This window comes from Herpailurus yagouaroundi, unplaced genomic scaffold (genome assembly GCF_014898765.1).
Source record: "Herpailurus yagouaroundi ecotype Mexico unplaced genomic scaffold, PumYag 250, whole genome shotgun sequence".
Lineage (NCBI taxonomy): Eukaryota > Metazoa > Chordata > Mammalia > Carnivora > Felidae > Herpailurus > Herpailurus yagouaroundi.
The window spans coordinates 14,598,781-14,625,306 of NW_024412467.1; the positions used below are offsets into that span (position 1 = coordinate 14,598,781).

General features: G+C 46.0%; 1 long non-coding RNA gene across 1 annotated transcript; it reads right to left on the reverse strand.

Annotated features, from left to right (window-relative positions):
* Nucleotides 1-24,238: 24,238 nt before the first annotated feature.
* Nucleotides 24,239-26,291, reverse strand: LOC121020568 (uncharacterized). Its single transcript, XR_005786194.1, has 3 exons — nucleotides 26,149-26,291; nucleotides 25,371-25,607; nucleotides 24,239-24,890 (listed from the first exon to the last, which is right to left on the reverse strand). It is a non-coding gene; the product is annotated as an uncharacterized LOC121020568 (long non-coding RNA).
* Between the last annotated feature and the right edge of the window lie 235 nt (nucleotides 26,292-26,526).

Consider the following 26,526-nt stretch of genomic DNA (forward strand, 5'->3'; position numbering starts at 1 on the left):
TAATGGTAATGACTTTCAGGACCCCTGGCTGGAGGTCATGCTATGCCGCTGCTTCCAAGGCTCCAAAATCTCCTTTTACTCCATAGTCAGCTCTATTGAAATATAAGATGAGATAAAGAATTCCCTGGGGGATGTAATATGTGGATGGTAAGGTTACATTTCTATTAATTCCTCCTAGAATCTTTGTCTCCCTAAAAGAATGGAGACGAGCCCCAAACATATTCAGTACAATTCAACTCTACCTCTGGGAATGAGCTATTTTCTTCTATCCCAAGACTGGGCTTCCTGAGAAAATGATCCACATTTCCCTAAGAAGATAAAACTTGATTCAAGCCTAGAAATATTTAACTATAAGCTTATCATAAGCATTAAAAAGATATTGATCACCTATCTAATCCTGACATCCATTTCTCCAGTTACCCAATACTCCACTGATTCAAGGGAATGTGTACATTATAATAATAACAGTTTTGTGACCTCAAAGTAACATTTCTCATTACCTCCTTGTTGCAAGATTAGCTAAAATGGTTGTGTGTGTGCACGCACACACGCATGTGCATATGTGCGTGTGACTCAGAAACTTTTAAAAAGGCTCCAACTGCTTTGGGTTGTTCTTCGAAATCTGTTTTTTTGTTTTTCTTTCTAAAACACACATGTGCCTTGTGCACATCTCAGCAACGAACAAAACTTATGTTTTTAGCCCTGACTTCCCTGCGGAGCTCATCCCCCTAATTTTTTCCTGCTCAACAGACCAGTTCACATAAAAACTAACTGTGAATTCCTTGAAAGCAGGGGCAATGTTGGATATACTTTTATATACTCCATGCCTAGTACAGTGCCCAGTTCAGAGCAGACGCCCAGAAGTATTAAAGAAATGAAGGGACATTATGCAAGATTATGAGATTATGGGATACTGTTTGTGGAAAGCACTTAAGGGTCAAGTATATTGGTATGGGTTACTATTAATTGAAAGGGTGCTATTAATTAAAAAATAACAATAGCAATCAACATTTGCACTATACTTGAAGATATGTTAGCATTAAAGTCATGTATTAGTACTTTCTTTTTTGAGAGAGAGAGAGAGAGCGCATGTGCACATGCATGCATGAGTTGGAGAGGGGCAAAGGGAGACAAAGAGATTTGTATGCAGGTTCCATGCTCAGTGCAGAGCCCAACGCAGGGCTCTGTCCCACAACCCTAGGATCATTACCTGAGCTGAAATCAAGAGTCATATGCTTAACTGACTGCGCCACTCAGATGGCCCCATGTATTAATACTTCAAACTTAATTTAGCAACATCTTCCTCAGTATGGCTACAACCTTAAGTCCTACTCCTCCAAACTAATGAAATCAGCCCAGTCAATGTCCCTGGAACATATTATCTTTATTTCTATCATATATCTGTAATTTTTGATAAAATTGGATTCCTATTTATTCTTATTTAAATGTTCTTCAAGGTTCATCTCAGCCCCCACCTCCTATAGCAAGGATTCCCTCAGCCTTCAAGCCCACACGTCTCTGTCCTCTGAATTCTTTAAAAAAAAATTTTTTTTTACATTTATTTATTTTTGAGAGACAGAGTGAGACAGAACATGAGCAGAGGAGGGGCAGAGAGAGAAAGAGACACAGAATCTGAAGCAGGCTCCAGGCTCTGAACAAGCGTTCAGCACAGAGCCTGATGTGGCGCTCGAACTCACAAACCGAGAGATCATGACCTGAGCCGAAGTCGAACGCTCAACCGGCCAAGCCACCCAGGCACCCCCAGGGTCATCCTAGTTTTAAAGCTGGTATTTGCAGCTTTGTTTATTCTCATTTTTCGAAGTCTATGTCAAAAGGATGGCACTGAGGTAGTTGAAAATCAAAGGCCAAGTGTGATATAAAGTTCCCCAGTTATATTATCAGCTGAATTCATATCTACATAATGTTTCTGTGTTTTTGATTTTTGTATGTATAAGGTCATTGATCAGAAGACAACTGGAATGGGGATATATGGGAGGATTTAAAGACTTCCAATTTTCCCAACCCTCAACCCACTCTTAGCATCCCCTTTTGAGTCTCCTCTTTCCTTGTCTGATTGGGCATCTCCATGTTTGGCCTGAGGATTCTGACCTTCTCTCAGATGGAGAAGAGCAGATTCTTTTAATGCTCTATGCCCCCCAAACCACTTTACATGCCAATCCTCGATATCCCCAGACATGTAGCTAAAATCAGAGCCCAGAATTTCCTAAGGGGAAGGGAAGATTTACAAAGCCAAACCCAGTAGATTTACCCACTAAAAGCCTTACAAGACTTTACTCAATTATATTGACAAAGATCTGCCGATGTGTGAGAAAAGGGATCCTGAGGGCTATTGAGTCAGGCGGGAGGAATAAACATCATTTTGATCAGGATAACTGTGGGTACAATCACCCATGATTCCGGATCTACTAATGCTACGCTGAGCAGCTGAGAGCCGTTCTCACAGAGTGCTTGTCAGCTGAAGAAGCCTTGGCTCAATTGGAAGTTCAGTCTCTGGAAAGTTGAGAGGCCGGAAATGGTGAGTTCAATAGAGAAGAAAATAATTCAAAGATGTCAAGAGATAGGAATGCAGTTGTAGAAGTAGCCCCATAGATGATCTCATCATCAGGGCCTGAGATAGCCACTGGCGAGGGAGACACCAACGTCTTTGAAAAGCAACATAGCGGCTCTTCTCTGTGGGCTGGGCGTACTGCAGGAAGATGTTGCCATTGAAAAGGCAACTTGCCTTGATTGCGATGACCATGTAATTACACTAGAACAGACAAATACAAATAGGTACACACTCACCTTGGTAGACATTAGGACTCATCGGAAAGACTGACCTGCTGAGGTCTTAGGGCATGGTAGGTTGATCATCGAGTTCCTGGCCCAGCTTGATGTATATAACTAAGAAAATTCCAGATTTGGTGAATCAAGGCTCCCACCGTATCAGAAGGTTGGGGTCATTTCTAAATCTCAATCAGTTCACAGGTCCACACTTCCTCAAATGAAGGCTTAATAACCCGCTTTCTAGCATTGCAGGTGATAGTACTGAATTTCACTCCTAGCCTTCCTCGGAGGCACTTGTGTCCATTCTTATGGGTCCCTGTACTGTGGAAAAGAAAATTCCCAAACTTTTCAGGAGTATTTGGACATTGGCTTCAAGCCGACCATATTACAAAAGCAGGAGACCACTACAGATCAGGTGAACAATAGAATTTTGGAGTGTGTGTGTTAGACTTTTTTTTTCTTTCGGTGGTGGTGGGGAATATAATAAATATGGAGAAGATGGGGCACCTGGATGGCTCAGTCAGTTAAGTGTCCGACGTCAGCCCAGGTCAGGATCTCACGGTTTGTGAGTTCGAGCCCCACGTCGGGCTCTGGGCTGACAGCTCAGAGCCTGGAGCCTGCTTCAGATTCTGTGTCTCCCTCTCTCTCTCTCTGCCCCTCCCTGCTTGTGCTCTGTCTGTCTCTGTCTCTCTCTCTCTCAAAAATAAATACTTTAAAAATTTTTTAATTTCAAAAAACATGGAGAAGAATGTAAAACCCATGATGAGTTTTCACTCACGTAATAGCATCTATTCTCCCCTTCAACACTGAGTCCCTTCCCCTTGCATCTTGGAGTCTCACGTGCTCCAGTCTCCCTCACACCCTAAGGTCTTTGAACTTGCTTGTCCCTGATCTGACCTTCCATCTCACCTCTTCCTACCCCCTCACCTAATGAATTCTTCCTCACCCTTCACACGCCAGCTCCGGCTGGGACACTTCCATAGGGAAACTTGCCTGTGTCCGTCTCTGCTCGAATCTAGGAATTCGGTCAACTTCCTTGGTTCCGCAGCATCATGGGACGGTGTTCCTTTCCTCCAAAACACTACCCTCAGTTTGTTGGTGTAAGGTCCTGAGGGTGACTTGATTAGTGTTGGACAATATTAACCTGATTAGTATCCACTGGACGGTGAGCACCTTAAGAGCCGGAACCACATGGTTTTCTTCATCACTGGATCCCTGTCTCCCAAGTACAATGCCTGGCATGGCAGACCCTCAAAAATATCTCTCAAATGAATGAATGAATAAATGAATGTACGTACATTGTTTATTTCAAAAAAAAAAACCTTATAAGAATTCAAATTTGGCATACATCAGCCACTATCTTTCAGGATCTTTAGTATTGGCAGCCTTTTTTCTGGTAATGGTGAGCAGAAACATATTCTCCTTCTCACTACCCATGTCTGAAGGTATACGTGTGCCCCCTTCCAGAACAGAGCCTGCCTCAATAAAGTCACAGTAGGATACTCTTCCCGAAAGTTTAACCAGACTATTTAAGGGCCGACTTGGGATCTGAAAAAAGTAACAAGATTCTACGGCAAGGATAACAAGGGAAAATGGAACCATCCATCATCTCTTTCTGTCCTTTGTTTCAGCATCCCGGAGAAGGGGTTAAGGGAAGGGTTTGCGGCTGAGAGACTGGATTTTAATTGGTCTACAAAACTCTAATAAAGCTTTGTTTCGCGTCTTTAATTTCACCATACTTCCCTTTTAACAAACTTCAAGGAAATAACTCACCCTGAACTGCAACAGTAGATTGCCAAAGAGCCACCAAATAAGAAAGGCACATGTTTCCTGTATTTGGGTGAATGAACCAGCAATGCTCACTTAAAAGGCTTTTTTACTAGCAGAGGATGCAAAAGAGGTTTTCCTCCAGTGTTACTTTTCTAATGAAAACATTTGGTGCCACCTGCTGGCAATATTCACACGGACTTCTTGGCATTCACAGAGCATAAAGATCTCCCGAACAAGCTAGATCTGAAAAACCCTACAATGAATTGGGCAAATTTCTAAGAAGATAGAGAATTTAAGTTTCTTATTTTCTTACTGGAAAAAAAAAATTCCATCTGAGATACTCCACCACTTGGGCGATCTATGTTCCCGCAGAAGTATTTAACTAAAAATTTTCTTTACGGGAATATACTTTTGGGGCGCCTCGGTAGCTCAGTTGGGTGAGCGTCCGACTTCGGCTCAGGTCATGAGCTCGCAGCTCATGAGTTCGAGCCCCGTGTCGGGCTCTGGGCTGACAGCTCAGAGCCTGGAGCCTGCTTCGGATTCTGGGTCTCCCTCTCTCTCTGCCCCTAACCCACTCACATTCTGTCTCTGTCTCTCTCAAAAATAAATAAGCATTTTAAAAAATTGTTTTAAATAAAGGAATATACTTTTGGGGCGCCTGAATGGCTCAGTCTGTTAAGCATCTGGCTTCCGTTCAGGTCATGATCTCGTGGTTCATGGGTCAAGCCCCACGTTGGGCTCTGTACTGACAGCCCAGAGCCTGGATCCTGCTTCGGATTCTGTGTCTCCCTCTCTCTCTGCCCCTTCCCTGCTCACACTCTGGCTCTCTCTGGCTCTCAAAAATGAATAAAGGTTAAAAGAAATTTTTTTAAAGGAATATACTTTCTACATAGCTCATTTTTGAGCTAACAGGACAGTTGAGAGGAGAAGGAATTGCCCAGAAATCCTAAGGCCTCTTCCATCTCTTAACACACTAGGATTCTGAGAAGGTTCGAGAATGTTTCTCATGATAACATTTGGCCCAAGCAAACTCATCCAGTTGGCTAGCTTTCCCTTTGCGAAAAGCCTCACATTCCACTTCCTTGGGTAAGACACAAATAAACCCAGTTAGTCCCTCTGATGTTTTACAAACCCAAATTACACTTCTTAACCTACCATTCATTCCTGAGTATGAGAAAGACTAGAGGAGGGATATTTAGTGTCTTAACAAGCTCATGTGAGGATAGCTGACATAATTAACTAGCTGACTTATTACTTTAACTGGCTGACATAATTAACACAAATTATGTTTCAGAGAAATCCACCCCCTTATAAATCAACTGTGTTTACAAATCCCCACATGCTCAAGCCATGTGTAGGAGCAGCAAGGAGAAAAAAGTCATTTTCCTGGAAATGTGTGGGTTGATTAGCCAAGACAAGCCCTGTCCGCCTCGCCCTCCCGAGGCACATTCATGGTAAAGGTGTTTCTTAGTAGGCTGACCTCATTGGTGCCGAGCGTCGGAAATTTGGTCCTAAGGATCAGCCGGTACAGAAAGGCATCCGCAGACTTAGCAAAGTGGTTAGCGTTTCTCAGAGGCCCAAGAGATTAGGTGACTCTTCCGTGGGCCTTTACAGTTAGGGCAGAGCCAGAGACAAGACGTGAGGTCCCCCGATTCTCTGCCTTCTGCTTCTCCTTCGTCCCCATGCTTGCTGTAACGGATGCCTTCCTATGGAATGCAGAGCACGAAGGTGACCGGAGAGGAGGAAAAACCCCCTGTGAGTGCAAATAATCTACATCGCTCAGCTGGGTGTCTTTCTCTTTAAAGAAATGAAAAAAAGCCCGTGAAATCAAACAAAGGGGGAGGGGAGAAAATGACAACTCGGCTAAGCAGAAGGCATGCAGCAAAGTGAATCCTGATGCCCGTGTTAAGTGCCTACTAGGTGACTGAGTACTTTACACACATTATCGTCAAGTCTAGTAAACACTCTTCAAGAGGGCGCGGTCATGTCCGTTTCACAGGTGAGCCGGTGGTAAGTGACCCACCGTCGCGCGGTAATGAAGGGCAGAAGCTGCCCGTGACACCAGGACTCCCGTCTCCAAACCTACGGTCTGTTCACTCGGCCAGGCCGCCTTCTCTGCGCGCCTAGAACTGTGCCCCTTCTTGCGGGCAACTTGGACGGGACAAGGGGCAGAAGCACTGAGAGCCCAGCGAAGCACGTCCTCCATCACGAGCTAAGGAAGTGCCACTTCTAATAAGCCCCCTTAATGCACAGAGTGCCCCCCCCCCCCCACGGCAGCATAACCTCCGGTCGCTGTTGAACTCAGCATTCGCCTTTAAAATGAGAATTATTGAGTCAGGGCGAAGACTTCAGTGTCAAGCATGAGTCATCCCGCCCAGCAGACCTGGTTTGTTTTTAGCCAAATGTGGGGTGTGTGTTCACCAACAAAGCATGTCACGGAGGATGTACACACACACACACACACACACACACACACACGTCCGCCCATTACAGCTCCCTCAGACATCCCTTGCCTGCCAGAATAGGGTCTGTTTGTGGCCGCCCCCCAGCCCCCAACAGCGTTAGGGAATGTGATCTTTGCAGAGGTCACAGACAGGAAGTGACCTTGAGGAAAGTCACTTGATGTCATTCCTTGAGTGTTCTGCAGTCAGCTCCTAAAACTGTCAGGAATGAGGTAGTGAGTGTCTCCTTCAGCTGCACAAACAGAGGCCACCAAAGGATTCCAGGAAAGAAAAAAGTGGGCGATCACAGTAATTCGCACGTGAACCAAACCCGGCAGCTACCATCTTCTAGAGGCAGGACGTTGAACGCTACGTGTGGCATCTCAGTTTTCCTATCTGCTGGGTGGGCCTCAGAGCATGACACAGGTAGTCCCTGGTGAAAATGCTGCTTCTCGTTCTTTCTGTCGGCAGCCTCCAAACTCATGATGTGATCACTGGCGTCCATCCGAACCCAGAACTGTGGCCCCCACGAAGGGCTGACCAGCCCAGCTCCCTTGCTGTCGAGACCACACTGATGCTAAAACAGGACAGATCCACAAGCCGGACGTTTAATATAAAACTGCTTGCATAGGATTCTCGAAGGGTCCGTTTCCCCCCAAACGTTGAAGAGCCACTGTTATAAAGTCTCCTCCCTCCCAGCTTCTGGAAGCTGTCTCTTCTTCTTGGTAACTGTCACCGAAGGGGTCAGGCCTCGTGGCTTCTCCTCAAATACTGCAGCCCGTCCACACTGTCTCCCTGTCTTCAAGCTTCCCCTCTGTCATTCTCCGCACCACTGCTGGAGTGGGCGCTCTGACCTGCCCGTCAAAAGCAGTGCATATGGTTGGCTGTCTCCTGATATCATTCCCCTGTCTCCTTTCAGACAGAGCCTGGGTTTTATTCAGGGATCCACAGCTCTCTCCTTTGCCTGTGCCTCAAGGAAAGCCGTCCAGACCCCCTTTTCCTTGGATGGGCCTCACTGGCCTAACCAGCGACTGGTTTAGTTACCATCCACATCTCAATTCTGGGCAATGATATGTGGGAGATGGTTTTGGGCTATTTCTCGGAAAGTTCTTCATCGCTCTTATCTGTAGGCCACGAAACAGACATAACTCTGTCATGATGCTATCACACTGCTTTATTCCTTGACATCTTTTGGTCCCTACTGAGACCGCAAGTTCACAGAATAGACCTTCCCTTATGCTACTTTTCATCCCATTCCTAATACAATACCTGGCATATGGCAGGTTCTCAAATAGCATTTGTTGAATGAACGGATGGATGGATGAACGTACGAATAACATTATAAGCCATCCTAAGTGGTGAATTTTCCTAATGTACTTTCTAATAGACAAAAAAACAAAGACCTGGGGCACCTGCGTGGCTCAGTCAGTTAAGTGCCCTACTCTCGATTTCGGCTCAGGTCGTGATCTCACTGTTGTGAATTCGAGCCCCCGCATCTCAAAGCCGACAGTGCAGAGCCTGCTTGAGATTCTCCCTCTCCCTTTCTCTCTGCCCCTCCCCTGCTCACATTCTCTCTCTTTCTCTCTCTCTCTCTCTCAAAATAAATAAACTTAAAAAAAAAAAAAAAGACAAAGACCTTAGTTCACAGCATCCACTTAGAGATAACATTTGGCTACAAACTGTCATCGGCCATTGCTGTCTTTTCCAGAACATGTTTCGGGGCCAGATTTGAACCTTCTTTCCCAATTAGGAAATGGCTTCTCAATGATATACACAAGGGGACTCCTGTACAGGATGTTATGATCACAACAAATCGAGGTTTTAGGACACCAAAGGCAGTGAGACTTTCAACACCCTGTCCCTCTCAGTAGAGACAGTACCATGCACTGGCCCGCACCAGCACAATCAACATGAGAGGTGAATCAGAAGGGATCCTGGCATCATTTGAACGTGGATGAAGTGGATATAAGGTATAAGGTCTACTCCCCTCATCACCAAACGCATTAAAGTAACCATCCTACCGGTTCCTATACGGTCCAGAGGACAAATTAGCAAAGCTGTATACAGACCGCTATGGAATCGTTTGCAATTAAGAGCGGTAATTTAGCTCCTGTTCCTGTAATTACAACTTCTCCTGTGTGGACAGACAGATCCCTCATTGTGTCTGGAACAATCGCAGCATTCCAAACACAAAGCCCGCCAAAGCAGCATACCCCAGGGCCGGCTCTGTCCACAATCTATCGCTCACAGCTCTGTGCTGCAGCCGGCTGGAGGACCCAGTTTCCTGCCATTGTTAGCACGCTGAGCTTAGAATTCCATCCAAATGGATTTGACCCTTTACTGAACAGCAGTGCATATTTCCCTGATTAGTATATTCCTGTGTTTATATGGGAAGTGGCAAGGTTGGGGGAGGTCAAGGGAGAAAGACCAGGAAAATAACAAGAAGGAAAAAAAAAAACAACTTTATTCTATTCAGGCTGTAATGGTTACAACCTGGAGCCCTGGCTCCATCCACAAGTGTAATAAAACTGCTCTCCCAGACATAAATACACAGACTTCTATCAGAAATCCTGTGCTCCGTGCGTGTAGTAAAGTAACTGGACCGGGAGTGCGCACACACACCTGGCTTCATCAATAAACAGGCATTGCGGGGCGCCTGGGTGGCTCAGTCGGTTAAGCGTCCGACTCGATCTCACGGTTTGTGGGTTCGAGTCCCACGTCAGGCTCTGTGCTGACCGTTCAGAGCCTGCAGCCCGCTTCGGATTCTGTGTCTCCCTCCCTCTCTCTCTCTCTGCCCCTCCCCTGCTCATGCTCTGTTTCTCTCTGTCTCAAAAATAAGTAAAACATTAAAAAAAATTTTTAAATAAACAGGCATTGCTACGGGGGCTCTGTTTATTCACAACAGGAGGACACAAAGAATGGCAACCTCTTGTGATGGTCTTTATCTGCATAGTCTCTGTTTCTTAACGTCTTCTTTCTTCTCATGGTGACATTAACTAGGGGCCTTTTGGTATTGGGCAACTGGGGTGATTCCTAGACTACAAGGAAGCCCTGCAAGACTACAGGGCTCCTCTCCACACAATGCCTTCTAGCATCAGGCCTTACTTTTTTTGCTGTTTTCTCACCACTTCCATCCATTTGCATTGCCCTTTATATCGAGCTAAAACTACCTCTTATAGATCAATTCACCATGTGTCTTATAGCAAATATCTTATGACCCCATGTATATTAAGGTCTACTCATAAATGACCCAAAGGCAGAGAAAAAATAATTCACCATCTAAAAACCCATGAGGCTATCAACATTTAAAACCTAAGTGCTTCAAAAGGCGCCATTGAGAAAGTTAAAAGGCGACACACAGAGAGGGAAACCATAAAAAATGTTCTGCAAATCAGGTCTCTCATAAAGGTCTTGTATCTAGAAAACACAGGGAACTGTGACAACTCAAGGTAAATAGCCCAAATAAAAGTGGACAAGAATCTGAACAGACATCTCTCTGGAGAAGACGTACAAATGGCCATAAGCACATAAAAAAGATGCTCAACATCGCTAGCCATCGGATGAATGCAAATCAAAACGACAAGGAGATTACACCGCACACCTACTCGAATGGCTCTTTAAGAAAAAGAAAGACCGATAATAACGAGTGCTGGGGAGAATGTGAAGAACCTGGACCACTCAGATGCTGCTAAATGGGAATTCAAAATGGTGCAGGTGCTTTGGGAAACAGTGTGGCACCTCCTTAAGTAGTTAAACATAGAGTTATCATGTCACTTGGCAATTCTACTCTGAGGTACGTAGCCAAGAGACATGAAAACATTTGTCCACACAAATACTTGTACATGAATGGGTGTAGCAGCATTACTCCCAAGAGCTAAAAAAGTAGAAACAAGCCAACGTCCGACAACTAATGAAACCACAAATGAAATGCTATATAACCATTGCAATGGAATAGCACTCAGCGATAAAAAGACATGAAACACGAACACATGCCACAACGTGGGTAAACCCGGAGAACATACTGAATGAAAGAAGCCAGTCGCAAAAGACTACACGTTTTAGGATTGCATCGTATGTGATATGTACAGTTGGCAAGTGATAGAGGCAGAGAAAAGATCGGCGGTTGCCAAAGCTGAGGGGACAAAGTAACTGAATAGAAATGTCTCCAAAGACAATGCAGAGATGGCCAAGGGGAGTATTTGGGGCTGACAATTAAGAGATGTAGGGTTTCTCTTTAGGGTAATGGAAATGGTCTAAAACTGATGGTGGTGACAGATACACAGCTCTGTGAATACAGTAAATGTCATCGATCTGTATACTTTAAATGAGCCAATTAGATGTGATGTGAATTGTATCTCAACAAAACTTTAAACAGAACCGTGAGGTTAGTTAAATACTCATAATGTGTTACCAAATTTCATTGAAAGAGCATGGGGCTTAAACCCGGAATCCTTGAAGTCTTGTCCTTATGTTGACCCCACTCTTCAGTCTCGACTTCCATGCCCTCACCTGTAAATGAGGAGGGTGGACAGATGTTCTCTGAAGACCTTCCTGCCCCCCTTTTTTAAAAAACACTGACCTCCCACACAATTGTGCTGATAAAGTGCCCTGACTGTTCTTTGAACTCTCTAAAGTTATCATATTCTTTTCTTTGGTTTTTAAAATTCCACCGCCGACTCCACTGGGTAGTTAAAATAATAAGTTAATTGTGTTTGATTTCAATGAGAGCAGTGTTTTAAATTAGTGTGATTTGTTTACATGCTGATAACAGCCGTTTTCTGTGAGCTCGGGATGGTGGGGGGGGGGGGTACCACTGAGCTGATACAAATGGAACCTGCTGACTTAGAACTAGGCCGGGACGGGGGGAGACGGGCAGTCGAGGACCTGGGACGCCCCTTCCTACCCGTTCGAAGTGAGACCCACAGTCCTTCCTGCACTAATCCTCATTTTCCAGTGTCCTTCTGGGTGATTCTGAGCATGTCAGGTCACTAGCCCAGCACCACACGGACCTGCAGATTAGTCCTGGCCTGTGGATTCATCACCTCATGGCCTAACATTTTTGGGACACGAGTTTTGTTGTTATAGTTTTGACTTTTTTGACCTAATGGTGATGGGCACAGGGTCTCTCTCTGCCAAACTACCGCATAAATCACCGGCCAGTTAAATCGCTTGCCTGATCCAATGTAGTTCACCCAAGCCTGGCCACAGAGGGTCCAGAACAGGGTCCCTTGTCTCCCAACCCCTCGCGTTTGCAGGTGACCTGACTGCACTGAGGCAGGGACTGTCCTCCCTCTTCCCCAGGCCTCTAAATTCCATTATGATAATGGCCTTGAGCATAAAACACATGGAAAAGGGTCCTAGTCATTTCTGTTTTTTTAATGTTTTATTTGTTTATTTTTTTTTTTTTGAGAGAGAGAGAGAGAGAGCACGAGCGGATATGAGGTGGGCTCTGTACTGACAGGCTGACAGCAGTGAGCCTGATGCGGGGCTCGACCTCATGAACCCTGAGATCATGACGTGAGCCCAAGTCGGATGCTCAACCGACGGAACTAACCAGGCATCCCACAGTTGCTAGCTATTTAATGCCTGTGACAGTCGGCATCCTCAACCAGTCGTTGAGATCAGAACCGAGGCTGTTTCTCCACTACCCCCCTCAGTACCTACGATAGTCACAATAGGCATTAAATGAGCATTTGTTAACTGTCTCCCTTAAAGTTGGTCCTCAGGGAACACTTACAAAGATGTGGTCCGTGGCAGATGTAGTAAGCAAGCCAAACGTGGAAAATGGCAGTGGAAAATTTTGTGAAGTGTTACGGTCACACCCTACTTAGAATCCAGGTCGAACTTTTCTCAGGATACATTTAAGCAGTTCTGGAATTTTTATGATCTGTATTCTGAGGACCGCCCTGAAGCTACCTCCTTATACTTGCCTTTTTACGCCTTCTTTCTCGTCTCACTAAATGATCACCAACGGTAGCCTTTTGTCCTCACACTATTTTTGGAATAATAGAAACGTTTGGAATCCATGTAGATAAAGTCTATATGCATACCCAATTAGCAACCTTCTGAAAAACAGGTTTATTACAAATTACTTCAATCAATTTGATCTTGGGCAATTTTGGGAGTTGGGTTTGGTAGGTTGCAGTCGTTTTCAAGAACATCTGAGTGGGCAATAATTAGCTTTCCTCTGCACCCCTGCCAACAAATCATAATGGAAGCCAGTCTCACGCTAAACTCTCATACACACACGTCCATTTAATAAACATTTGTTAACAAAGCGGGCTCAGTACAGTTCATCAACTGGTTGTCTAAACTTAATCAAGTCTCAGCAATCTGTTCCTTTAGCGGTTCCAAATACACCCTGTAAAATGTTTGCTCACAACAGGCACAGCAATATTCCTGAGCAAGACTCAAAACATTATAATCAACATGATCACATCTGTTAAGCAACGACTGGACCTAGGACCAAGTGGGGCTCGAGCTAAGCAAATATCCCCAAGGAGAATGGGTCCATGGTTGAGTGAATTCTTAGGTCCTGTTTAGTTAGAGAGACGGAACGCCTCCAAGCTCTAATCTACACATCTTGAATCTTTTTAACTGTGCCAATGAGAACTAATTAACACGAATTAATAGAAACCCATTGCTGATACATGATGTAAGATTAAACGAAGCAATGGTAGTTGAATAAGGAGGCTTTGTAAAAGATGTGTCTGGCCTTTCTGATATAACCTTGGCTGGCCCCATCCCAAATCGCCATTCTTCATTAGCACCTGGCATTGACCTAAGCTAGGGTAACTCACGTGGAGTACCACACGACTTATACTCCAGTATTTTTAAGTAACTTACAGGCATCACAACAAGCCTGGAAATGAACATTTTATAAGTTGGATCTCTTTGAAAAAAATACTTTGCCTCGTTTTGTGAAGAATTTCTCCTATCCCCATATTTATCTTTTAAATGATTTTTTAAAATCTGGTTTTCTTAAAAGCAGGCTTACATGGGGCAGAATGTTGTTAATGTGAGCATTTAGAGGGTCTTATGAATAAGCAATGAAATGGAAAGGTGGATGTCCACCTAGTGACACTGCCTGCTCCCTGAGGAAGGTTCTGGAGGGAAGAAAACATTCTTTCTCTAATCTCTGAAGTCTTCCAGATGACTAAGAATCAAATTGACAAGAGACAGACTAACCAGAAGTTAAAAAAAAAAATCTATAATGTGCACACTGAGGCTCAATCATGAAATTGACACCTAAAGAAATGACCAAGGCAGCCATTTTTTATACATTTTAGACAAAGAGACAGGGAATTTGTGAGGAATTGACAGGATAAAGAAAACAGGTGTTTCAGAGCTTTAATCAGTAGGGAATTCTAGCAGAATTCAGGCTGAGGTAGTAGATTAGAAAAAAAAATAACAAGGTTTGTTTCTACAGCTTTCTTGGTGATAAGGATGTCTTCTTAATGCAGGGAGGGTATTTTCCATATGGGAGATTTGTTTCCTGCTTTCAAGGGGACAAAAGAGGGTTGGAGTGTTCTTGCAGGGGCTGTTTCTTAAGTGATTTTTATTTAAAATAATCAGTATGCCAAAGGGACACACTTGGGGGAGGCCGGACGTGACCTCTTGTAGGTCCTTTAACCAAGGTTGGGAGCAGAGGGGCTCGGAGGCACCCTGACTGCCAGCCTAGACTCCTCTCTTCACTTGGGGGCCCCGATCTCTCCCCAGAAGGGTTGTGGGGGCCCCGATCTCTCCCCAGAAGGGTTGTGGATCTTTTTTCTGTACCACTCCAGCAACACACTGAAAAAATACCCTGAAGGTCAAGGAGCACCGGGAGAACAAAAATCCACATCCGCACATGCGAAACGTTGACTGTGAACACCACGTCAGGGAGTTAGTTTATGGACCTCCCCACCGCCACCAGCACCGGTTTCATCCTTAATCCCCTGGGAATCCACCGAGGTGGTCAAGACATCAGCTCTGACCTTAGTGACGTCAGGAAACCCAGCCATCTTCCCTGAGCTACAGGGGAATCGGCTCTCACGCTCACCCGACTATATCCCCGGACTGCGAGGAGGAAGCGGATGCGGAAGCACATGGGAGAGGTCGGATCACTGAGTGAATGCATGGGGATTCTATTAATGAGATGACAACGTGCAGCGAACACAAGCCTCCGTCATCCCTGCCTCTGCCTGGACGCACTGGGTCAGCTCACGCTCTCCCTGGTTTTCATCACAACCAGACAAGCAAGACTGCCCTCTGCAGGTGGGAACCTTAACTTGGGTGTCTTCTCCCGTCTTGAAATGCTGTCCCTTGCTTTAAAAAAAAAAAAAAAAAAAAAAAAAAGTTTATTTAGTTTTGAGAGAGAGTGTGTGTGAGGGGGGTACGGGCAGAGAGAGAGAGGGGCAGAGAGAATCCCAAGCAGGTTCTGCACTGTGTGCACAGAGCCAGATGTGAGGCTCGAACTCACAAACCTCCGAGCTCTTGACCTGACCTGAAATCAAGAGTCTGAGGCTCAACCGACTGAGCCACCCAGGCACCCCGCTGGCCCTTGCTTTTAACCTGTTTTCCTTCCCCACCCATCCTCACTCAGAGCGGGCCCGGGGCCCTGAGTCCCTGCACGGCTCAGTTAAATCACACGGAAGGCCCCGTGACTTAACGTAGTGTTTCTCTATCAGTATTTCACATTTTGTAAACAAGCTGTACCATTAGCGCTGATGCTTAAGAATGCATCTCTTTAATAATGGAGTTCCAATAATTATTAAAACGGCCTGGAAAAGTTATGTTTTAAGGCAGGTCCTCAGGTCAGTCATGTAGTTTCTCACATATTCCTCATCAGCTGGAAGACAGTTTGCTAATGGCTTGACCTTTTTACAGAGATGAGAGGATCCTTGGCCCATATCTAGGCAGGAGGATCTGAAAATGGCAGTTAAGGGGCGCCTGGGTGGCTCGGTAGGTTAAGCATCCGACTTCAGCTCAGGTCTGATCTCGCAGGTCTTGGGTTGGAGCCCGGCGTCAGGCTCTGTGCTGACAGCCCCGAGCCTGGCCTGCTTTGGATTCTGTGTCTCCTTCTCTCTCTGCCCCTTCCCCAGCTCGCACTCTGTCTCTCTCTCTCAGAAATAAACATTAAAAAAAAAAAAAAACTTTGAAAGTGGTAGTTAAGAATTCAGGCCCCCCACCTCCCTGAGCTCATGGTTACGCACTCTGTCAAGGTGTAGAGATCCTCAAGGGATCACTGTGGGGTTGGAAGACCCTCCTATTACCCCATCTGTCACCTGAAAAGCGTTTGAAATCTCGAAGCCTAAGAGCCTGATTTATCTCCCCCCATCTGGCCTGCTCCCGCTCACCCCCCAAAAACCCACACCAGGAGCAGATCTAGGGCCAGAGTCCTCTGTTACGGTTCTTACTTCAGACGGACAGCCTGGTCCTGGGTGTTCTTGCTCCCATGCTGCATTTTCCCAGTACATGACCCCTCCCTACCCAGGATCCCACTCTCCTAATCAAGTCCTGGCTTGATCTATATGAGCACCTCCGGGCCCAGCTCACGCCCCCTGATAATGCTGAGCCCACCCCAGTCCTGCAGCGGAGGAGTGGGGCTCTCCGTGTCCTACCCTTGCACAATCCTCTCCGCCTACGGCCGTCTCTGCCAATTCATCACCACAGACCTAGATTCCAAAGGAGAAACTTAGAAGTGTATATATATGCTTTCCTAGAAGCCAACAGTGATGGTGCAAAGACTTCTAGTGCCATCAGGGCTTACAAAACAAAAACGAGTCTACGTTAAGTTTATCTTCTGTGTAATCCATTCAAGAGTCCCGGAACCCCGTATTTTCTATCCACCTTCAGTTTCCATTTTCTGTTTCTTCTCTGTCCAAATTCGAATGGCTCAGCTGAAGTTGAGACCATATTTGCTACTCGTGTTTGTTTGAACACTTAGGCTCTGTGAAAATATTTGCCTCCCAAATTCCCAATGATAGACAGATGTCCTAGCTCATTGCTGTTGTTTTTAAAGTATCTTGGCAGGGAGAGAACTGGTTTCGTATTTCAAAGAATCCTTTTTTTACGAAAACGTCCTGGTATTACCACAAAAAGCACTTAGAGCATGAACTCACCAAGTGGAGCGACCAGGAAGCCCCTTAAAAAGAAAAGGCAACTCTTCATCTTTCTCTCCAGGCCTGCTCATTAGCTCAGTGACCTTGGGTCTCATCTCTCCGGGTCTTGGTTTCCTTTGTAACTGAGGGATTTGTTTGATTTCTAAGGTTTCGTCCAGCCATGACCTTGCACGGTTCTATCAAAACGGGTCACAGTGAAAGAAAGCATAATTGTGCTCTGAGCACGGGGATTTTCAGGAGAATATTATGAATCTGCAAATAGAGTTGAAGATGTCATCAATCTCCCTCTGCTAACAAAATGCATTTCCATTTGCCCCTGCTCTAGTCTTTCAGGGAGTAATTGGAAATAGCCTTGAGCGGTAAAGATTTGATGGGCCTCGGGGACAGCCAGGTTCATTCTCCCGCCCTCAGATTCCAAAGTTGAAAATGTCAGAGACAGCTCCTCTCGCCAACCCAGATCCCCAGTAGCCATGTCAGCTGGGTCCATCTCCGTACCCAGCACGATAAATATGAACATGTGTTTTCATAGATGGAAAAAAAAAAAATGCAGGAAGGACCCCTGGCTCAGCGCTTTCGTTCCTTGTCTGTTTCACAGGCAAAGTAAAGTTCTGGAATTGAAAGAAGTAGAGAAAATCCTGGATCTGTTGCAGCTGCCTTTGATATGCATCCACTCAATCATTTGGTCACTGAGTCAGGACTCCACCGGCCCCTTAAGTTCTGGAATTGAGGGCGTAGGGGAATTGGGAGTAGGGGAGACAGAGTTGCCAATCACCTGATGATTTCTCCTGAACCGGGCTCGTAGTGGGTTAATCAAGCTACAGCCATCACTTTGCTCCTACGGCCCCTGATTTCCCAACACAGCTCTAAAATGTCTCTGCATAAAATAGGACAACTCACTGACAACGTCCCGGATCATTTTGCCCGGATCATGGGTCAAATAAAGGCCAAAGGGTGAACTATAAAATAGTGAGCTGCAGAAACTTGGCCTGCTGTCTGGAGGTTATTTGGCCTTTTCTCCCCTTATCTCCTGGATGCTGTGTCTCTATCACTTTACTGTTCCTTTGGGTTCTTATCCAAACCCACAGGCTGTGCTTCTACGAACACATACAACATGGAGATCTAAGATGTCGGTTTCATGCACCACTCGAAAGAAATGGCTGACCCTAGCCCCGTCCTCAGAGTTACAGGCATGTAGGAACATTTTTGGCTCGAAATTCAGTCCTCCACCTCCATTCTTCCACATGTCCCTTTTCTAATGAAAAGCAATCTGGAAAACACACACACACACACACACACACACACACACACACTCAACTGGCTCCATTTTTGTTTGCTTTTTTTTTTTTTTTTACTGTTTTCTGTGAACCAAAGTATAGCTTTTTATTTATTCCCATTAAGCTCATGTAGAAGGCAAGTGTCGGAAGAGCCTCTATCACAGTCAAGGTTTCATAGTTTCACTAAAAAAAAAAAAAAAAAAAAAAAAATGCGCCATTAGAATTTAGAATTCTTTCCCAACTATGAGTTTAAAAGGGTTAGGAAAAGTTCCCTGCCCATGATTCAGTGTATAAAGGTCTAGAGAAATATTTCGTATGGGAAAAATGAGGCCAAGCAAAGAGGAAAATGAAAACAGGGATCTGGAAGCAGCCAATTGACAAGAGCATCTCAAAAAAATAGCATTCCCAGGCAGCAAAAGGCACACACACACACACACACACACACACAAACACACCCCCCTATGTTCCATCCATACACACATGTACACATGGGCACACAGACACACACACGGCTTTGAACCCAGTGTGTGGTGCAACCATGTTCATGTTTCATGGGCTCCTTCTGTGCTGTTTGTAATCTCTAAATTCTACTGCAGGAGGCAAGTTCTGGAAAGGTCAAACATGATTCTCTAGTTGATTGTTTGTTTTTAATGCAGGAATTCCTGACTGTATCTCTTTTGGCTTCCATACCACGGTGACCATTTATCTATTCGACAGATATATTCTTTGGTGAATATCTACCATGTTCTAGGCTCTGTGTATGCAGCTTTATGGAACACTGTCTTTGACTTATGGCACTCCTGCTCTTGGATGAGATGGGCGTAGAAATAGGTAATTAGAATAAAAATGTGTGGTATGAAGGAGTACATGCACCATATGTGGAAACACAGATAAAGGAATGGCTAACCCTGCTTGGAAAAAGATTTATGCTGAGTCTAGAAGGATAAGGAGGGGTTCACTGAGGAAGCAGGAAGGGCATAATGAGCCACGGGTAGATCATGGACAACAATAGAGGAGAGAGACTGGGGTGTTCAGGAGACAGCAGATATCACGTGGTTGGCATTTAGGAAGGGAGTCGGATTCCGAAAGACACTGACCACCATGCTGAGAAATTTTAGCTTAATTGCATAGGGAGTGTTGCAGCACAAAGGTGTTCTCTTTCCCCCTCTCCTTATCTTTCTCCATCTCTCCCTCTCTCTCCCCTGCCCCGTCTCTCCCCCACAAGCATCGCTAGTAACTTATGGATTTGTTGAGATTTTTGTTGCTGCAGGATAAGTTTTGTCAACAGCAGGATGAAGGAAAAGCAGGTAGAAGAGACAGAGAAGTGGGTTAGGAGGTTTGGCTATACTCCTCATAAAAGCTGATGAAGGAAGAGGGCAGTGGGGAGGGAGCACAGAAAGGATCTCAGAGGCAGCCCAGCAATGACTCAGACCATCCCTGTGTCCCTGGTCTCCTAGATTATCCCTCTTTGGGGTCATCTGTCTCCTTCGAGGCCCTGTAACCCCAGAGCCCTCCCTCACTTGTCTGGGAACAGATGCCAAGCCCCATTTCAGGGCGCTCTTCATGTTCACTCACGTACCTGTGTGGGGGCTCAGCGTCATAGCCTCATAGGACCAGAAGCCATGCCGGACTTAGAGTGTCCTCAGAAACAACCTTCCATCAGGTTTATTAGTCGGATAAAGCTGGCAGTTTGATTCATCTTTGAAATCAGTTTTAAAAATAAAGAATCTGGGGGCGCCTGGGTGGCTCAGTCGGTTACACGTCCGACTTCGGCTCAGTTAATGATCTCACGGTTTGTGGGTTCGAGTCCCACATCAAGCTCTGCGCTGATGGTGTGCAGCCTGCTTGGGATTCTCTCTCTCTCTCTCCCTCTCTCTCTCTCTGTGCCTGTCCCCCACTCACACTCTCTCTCTCTCTTTCTCTCTCTCTCTCTCAAAAATAAGTAAATAAGCTTGGAAAAAAACAAAAATAAAACTAAGAAACTCCATTTCCCGGGTTATCAACAGCAGCTTAGTTCGGGGGGCAGAAGGCACCTACTATTTTTTCGCAGCTTGGTGGTCACACATCAGGATCTCCCTCACCTTGAATAGGAATTGTCAGTTCATAGTTTCCAACACGGCCACCCGGTCGTGAACAGATGAGAAAATACCCAGACAGACCGTCCCCCCGTTAGATATGGGATGGCAGTGGATATGAAGAAGCCCTCTGTGAGGATGGGCACGAGGGAGGGTTGAGGTTCGTCATACCTCTGAAAGCAGCAGCCAAGAAGCTCAGCCAGATTCACAAAGGAGGGGGGAATGGTGCAAAACACCCGCTCTCGCCTTCATCCGTGGAGGGGCCACCACCTTCCGAAGCAACCTGCAAACAGGGGAGCACCGTCAAAGAAGACAGCAATTGGAATGGCTGACTTTCCGTATGTGCTTTTTCTTTCAAGCCCCCGGATGTGGCACACTGCTGATGGTCCATAAATGCTTTTTGAATGGGTAAGAGGTTTGGACTACGCAAGTGATTTTCAAAATGGACTTTACAGAGGCCTATAGGGGCTTCCCAGAGATGTCCAGGACGGGCGGTAGAGGAATTATGTGCCGTAGCAGATCCGGTCTGCTGTATCTGTGTTCCCGTTCATCTCTACAGCTCTTTTTATTTCAGGAGAAGGTTCTACAAGTACGTCTAGGGAGATGGGGCTGCATTTACCAGAAAGCTCTGGCTAGCTGAATGCCTTCAATGTTAAGACATGAACCAGCGTTTCCAGAAAATTCTGGGTGCTCTCCCATTCCTAAGGTATCATTTGGATGCTATGCAACAGTAAGACCTCAGTGAACTGATTGCCCGTGCTCAAAGTGCTCTAACAAGTCACGGTTAATGTGTTTTTAATTCATTGAGACCAGCTCTCTTCCCTGACATTTGGGGAAAAGAGAATTCTAGAAGCGGCCCGGTTTAGGAGGAATGAGGCTGCCATCGTGGGGTTCGCCCAGCTTGCCTTATAAATATTATTCTACCCAGACCTTTAGTTCTTCAGACAGCCGGCGATACCGTTGTGGCTTATAGTGACAAACTCTTGGCCGCCCTCTGACCCTCATCTTCCCCCCTCCCCCACCAAACTTCTCCAGGGAAGCTGGACTTGGAAACCAGAATGACTTCCTCAGCCACAAGGCAATGAGGCCTGGAGTTTTCTCCTCTTAGGGTATCTTTCTAACTTGCTATTTCCATCATTAGCTTTAATGACTCTTCCTCCTCCTCTCTTTCTTTCCAAACAACAAGCTATTTTCATTCTCTGTGGGGGTGGCAGGCCTCCAAGCTTTTGGCAACTCTCCCTTTGAGCAAGGACCCAGGGAAGAATTTTAGCTGGTGGGCTGAGAGCGTCTAGGACGGTTACATGCAGAACGATACTTAGATGAGGAGGAGGTGTTGGAGGGGCTCTCGAAACACACTGATTTCAAGACCCGTTTCGCAGATGACAAAGCTGCGACCTAACAGCTGAAGCAACTTGCCCAAGATTGCCATTGTGGGGACTAGGGGGACATCAAACTGTAAAAGCTGGGAGGGCAGAGTTGAAACTGAGGCTGTCCGTGGTTGGCTTAGGTGGTGACCTGAACTTCTTATACTTTCCCAAGTGAAATGTAGCAGCAACAGCATCCGGAACTTTCTGGAAACGCTGGTTCATGTCTTAACATTGAAGGCATTCAGCTAGCCAGACCTTTCTGATAAATGCAGCTCATCTCCCTACTGGGCTGTTCCTCAGCTCTCTCTGCTGGGCCTGCTCAGAGCTCTCCGGGGCCCCCAGTCCAGTGCAAAAGGAGACAGCGAAACTTCATGGATAGAAAAAGTGTTCACCGGCATGGCAGACAGACCCATACTCTTTTCCTAGGGTCTCCTCTCTCCCACAACTACCAATCCTGTCGTGAGTAAAACACACATCTGTGCCCATCCTTCGAATCGGTCCTGAGCCCACTTCTATTTTGTCCCCTGTGCAAACCGGCATCCAACAAACCTCCCTCAACTGGCTGGGTCAATCCCTCTCTAACTCAGGCTGAGACCCAAGAAAAATGTGCACATAGACACACAGAGACAAATACACACACACACACACACACACACACACACACATCACAGAGAAACCTAGAAGACAGCAGAAGGGATTGCTTTACAAAGAGTGTTTATTTGCTTCTTTCTCTTTCTCTCTCCCAACTTTTTCTCAAGTTCATTTGAATTACTAATTCAATTTGAATATATAAAACCAAAACTAAATACATTATTTTTAAAACGTCTCTGAAAATACGCATAGTCTCTCCTTCATGTATGCTTCATTCACTCAATGAACAAATGTTGGTTTTCATCTTGTTACCGGACACTGAACTTAATGCTAAGGACAAGAAGAAGTTTGAAAGGGGTGCCTGGGTGGCTCAGTCAGTTAAGCGCCCGACTCTCGATTTCAGCTCAGGTCGTGATCTCACGGTTCATGGGATCGAAACCCGCTTTGGGCTCTGCGTTGTTGAGATTCTCTCTCTCCCTCTATCGGCCCCTCCCCTGCTCTTTCTCTCTCTCTCTCTCAAAAATACATACATAAATAAATAAATAAATAAGAGGGCTGATAGACTGTTTCTGTTCTTAGCCTATCACTTATCAAGGAAAGAATACACTAAAGACATCAGTTAAATACATTAAATGTAAACGAATCCCGATATTACAATACGATTACAAACGATTTCTTAGCCCCGGTTAATGATCAGTCTGTTATTGATGGAAACATTGTCCCACAGCGTAAGTTTCTAGTTCAACCAAAGAGAACCTCAGGGAACACAGGCAATGAGGTTCCACCTGTACAAGGTGTGACAAATAAGAGGCTTTCATTTAGTTGAGTCACAAACACACCACAATTCCTGTCTCCAAATAAATGGTGTCCTTCAATGGAATCATATGGAAGGCAATCATTCCAGCCATAGTGTCTCTGTTCAGGTTATTTTTGGAACTGTTCTGTTCAAACCTTTCATGATAATCAGTTTACCGCCACATGGGGAAATCAGTCATTTTTTTTTTCAATAGTCCACCTTACAATTATATTAAAAAGAAAGGGGGGAAATGAGGCATTGGGAGTGTCACTGGAAGAATCGGGACACACAAGATGCCAAGAATAATGGAAACAACAAGCCCAGACTGCCAGTTCTCTGAGCGCAGTGATGGTGCCCAGCATCCCCTAGTGCCTCCCACAGTGCCTGGCATAGAATCGGCAATTAATAGACACAGGTTGAAAGGAAAAACGATTGAGGGAAGAAAGAAATGAGGCAGCGTGGTGGTCAGCTCAGTAACCCAGCACACCGTGCTCGCAAGTTGTCCGGACCGGCCAGCACTTCTCGGCCACGGAGGGGAGCTGTGGTCACCAAGAGTCCAGGGAAAAAGGGGGTTTCCATACCCTTTTCTTCTCTTGTCATCTTCATTTTTAATAAAAGCACAGGGCTAGGGGTTTTTTTTAATGTTTTTTTCTTCATTTATTTTTGAGAGAGAGAACGCGGGTTGGGTGGGGCAGAGAGAGAGAGGGACAGAGGATCCAAAGTGGGTTCTGCACTGATAGCAGAGAACCTGGTGTGGGGCTTGAACCCACAGACTGTGAGAGCATGACCTGAGCCAAAGTCGGACACTGAACCAACTGAGCCACCCAGGCGCCCCACAGGGTTAGGTTTTAACTAAAAATATTCTCGGGGTGCCCGGGTTGGTTGAGTGTCTGACTCTTGACTTTGGCTCAGGTCATGATCTCTCTGTTCACGGGATCAAGCCCCCTGCCAGGCTCGGCACTGACAGTGTGGAGCCTGCTTGGGATTCTCTCTCTCTCCCTCCCTGCCCCTCCCCTGCTTGTGCTTTCTCTGTCGCTCTCAAGATAAGTAAAGAAACATAAATAAAATAAAAAAAAATAATAACAAATAAAAATATCCTCACCCTCAGCGTTTACGATCACGTATTTGACACAACAGCAAAGGGATGCCAGAATCATCATAACAGCCAAAGGCAGACAAGGTTCAAAGCCACAGCCCTCATTGTCACACCCTCAGGCCAAAGCCCTCAAGTCCGGACAGGCTCACGTGGTGGCTGGATGCCTTGCTGGCCCTGCCTTTCATGCCCCCTTGCTCAGGGTCAGGGCTCCGAGGGGGTGAAAACCAGTGACAGGCGGGTCACCATGTGGCCGCCCTGCCTGCCGGGCAGAGCAGTCACCTGTCTGTGGAGGGGCTCAGTTTGGCTCCTGCCTGAACCTCAAGAGCCTGACGTTTCTTGAATTATAGCCAAGGCCTGCAGAAGCCCCCCTGGGCCCTGTGTCTGCCAGGGGTCTCTGGAGTTTGCTACTCTCCAGACCGGGGCTGCCGGCCAGGGTGGGCAGGGAATGAAGGTTCTGTGCAGCTTCTTCTCTACAACAAAAGCAATTTCAGAAGATGATCCTCCCTGGGGTGGGGTCAGGAGTGTTGAGAATGGATCAGAGGGCGAGATTTGTCCAGACAATCAGGATCTGCTTCTATATTTCAGTTTTCCTGGAACATGAGAAAGAATGCTTTCTCCCATTCAAACTGCACACACCTTAAAACAATGGCCTGTAAGTGTGTCATTTGTTAGCCAGCTGACGCTTTGTGCCCCTGGAAATCCCTGAAATGGCCCCATCAAAACCTTCTTCCCCCAATTCAGAAATTCCCGGCGGCTCCTTCCCTATGCCCTCCCCTGGGCACATTGCAATTTGTATTAGTAGTTAAACCAAATAAAATTATTAATTATATTATCGGTTTTGTTCTAGCAGAGCTTACAATAGGCCAAGGGCTTCGAGTCAATGATCTCACTGAATCCTCCTAAAAATGGGATTTATCCCAGTTTTACAGAAATGAAGAGAGGGTATATATATGCAGCACCCGAAATAGAAGCATAAGCCCACGTTATTGATTTTACAAGCCGCTTTTCAGAGTTTCCTGGGACTCCTTTTCCATCCCAGTCAGGCTGTGTGAGCAGAGGATAAGACCTACCGGCACAGGCGTGGAGGGTACAGCCATGATCCAAGAAACTCGAAGACCCCAAGTTAACCAGACACTTCCCCAGCTTTTCCAGAGCTTGGCTGCAAGGTCACTAAGCGTGGACTGTAAGGGAGGTGAGCGGCCACACACAAACCTCCTCTGCTTACACTCTAGTCCCTTCTGACCTCCAGCTTGTCAGCAGTTTTCCAGCGCTGGCTGATCCCAGCTGATTCCAAGGTATCCTGTGAACTAAAACCCAGAGAAAGCCGTTTACAGAGTGATTCACTAGCACCTAGCACAACATGCCTCGTGCACAATAGATGCCCAACAAATACTTGCTGAACGGCCGATCTTTGCCAGAGGCTCTCACTGGGCAGGTGAGAGCAGCCCCCCACCGCCCCTCCGTGTTCCTGAGTGTTTCTCAAAGAGACCCACGGTGCTGTGCGTGTTAAATGGGGACCAAGCTGTCCGCTCCAGCTGGGTCCACGGGAAAATCCAAACTTTGGCCCGGCTTTTTTCCTGCCCCAACCCCGATCTCAGGCAGGTAGGACTGAAGACCGCTGTACCAGAATTGGGTGTTTTGGGGTGTGAGCCTGGGCCCCCCCAAAGCTTAGAAGACATTGACCCTGGGCATTCACGGAACAGGCATTTATCTTTACTGCTACCTTCCCTCCCCTGAGTCCTTAATCTTCCTGGTGTCCTTTAAATGTCTCATGAAAGCATTGACTGATAAGTAAGGTAGGATATTTACATTTTAAAAGCAGGACCCAAATCTGGAAAAGTCTCCTACCCAAAAGAAGACAGATCTGATGGGGATATAACAGCTGAGGGCAGGAACCCTTGTCGTCAGGGCAGGAAAAAAACCCTGATTTTCCTTAAAATCACGAGTAAGTCCTCAGAGCAGCTGTCCAAAAGGCTGGTGACTCCCCACAGTCTAGGAAGGACTGTGTACAGGAGGTGCCTTTTATTTTTTTTTTTTTATTTTTTTTTTTCAACGTTTATTTATTTTTGGGACAGAGAGAGACAGAGCATGAACGGGGGAGGGGCAGAGAGAGAGGGAGACACAGAATCAGAAACAGGCTCCAGGCTCTGAGCCATCAGCCCAGACCCTGACGCGGGGCTCGAACTCCCGGACCGCGAGATCGTGACCTGGCTGAAGTCGGACGCT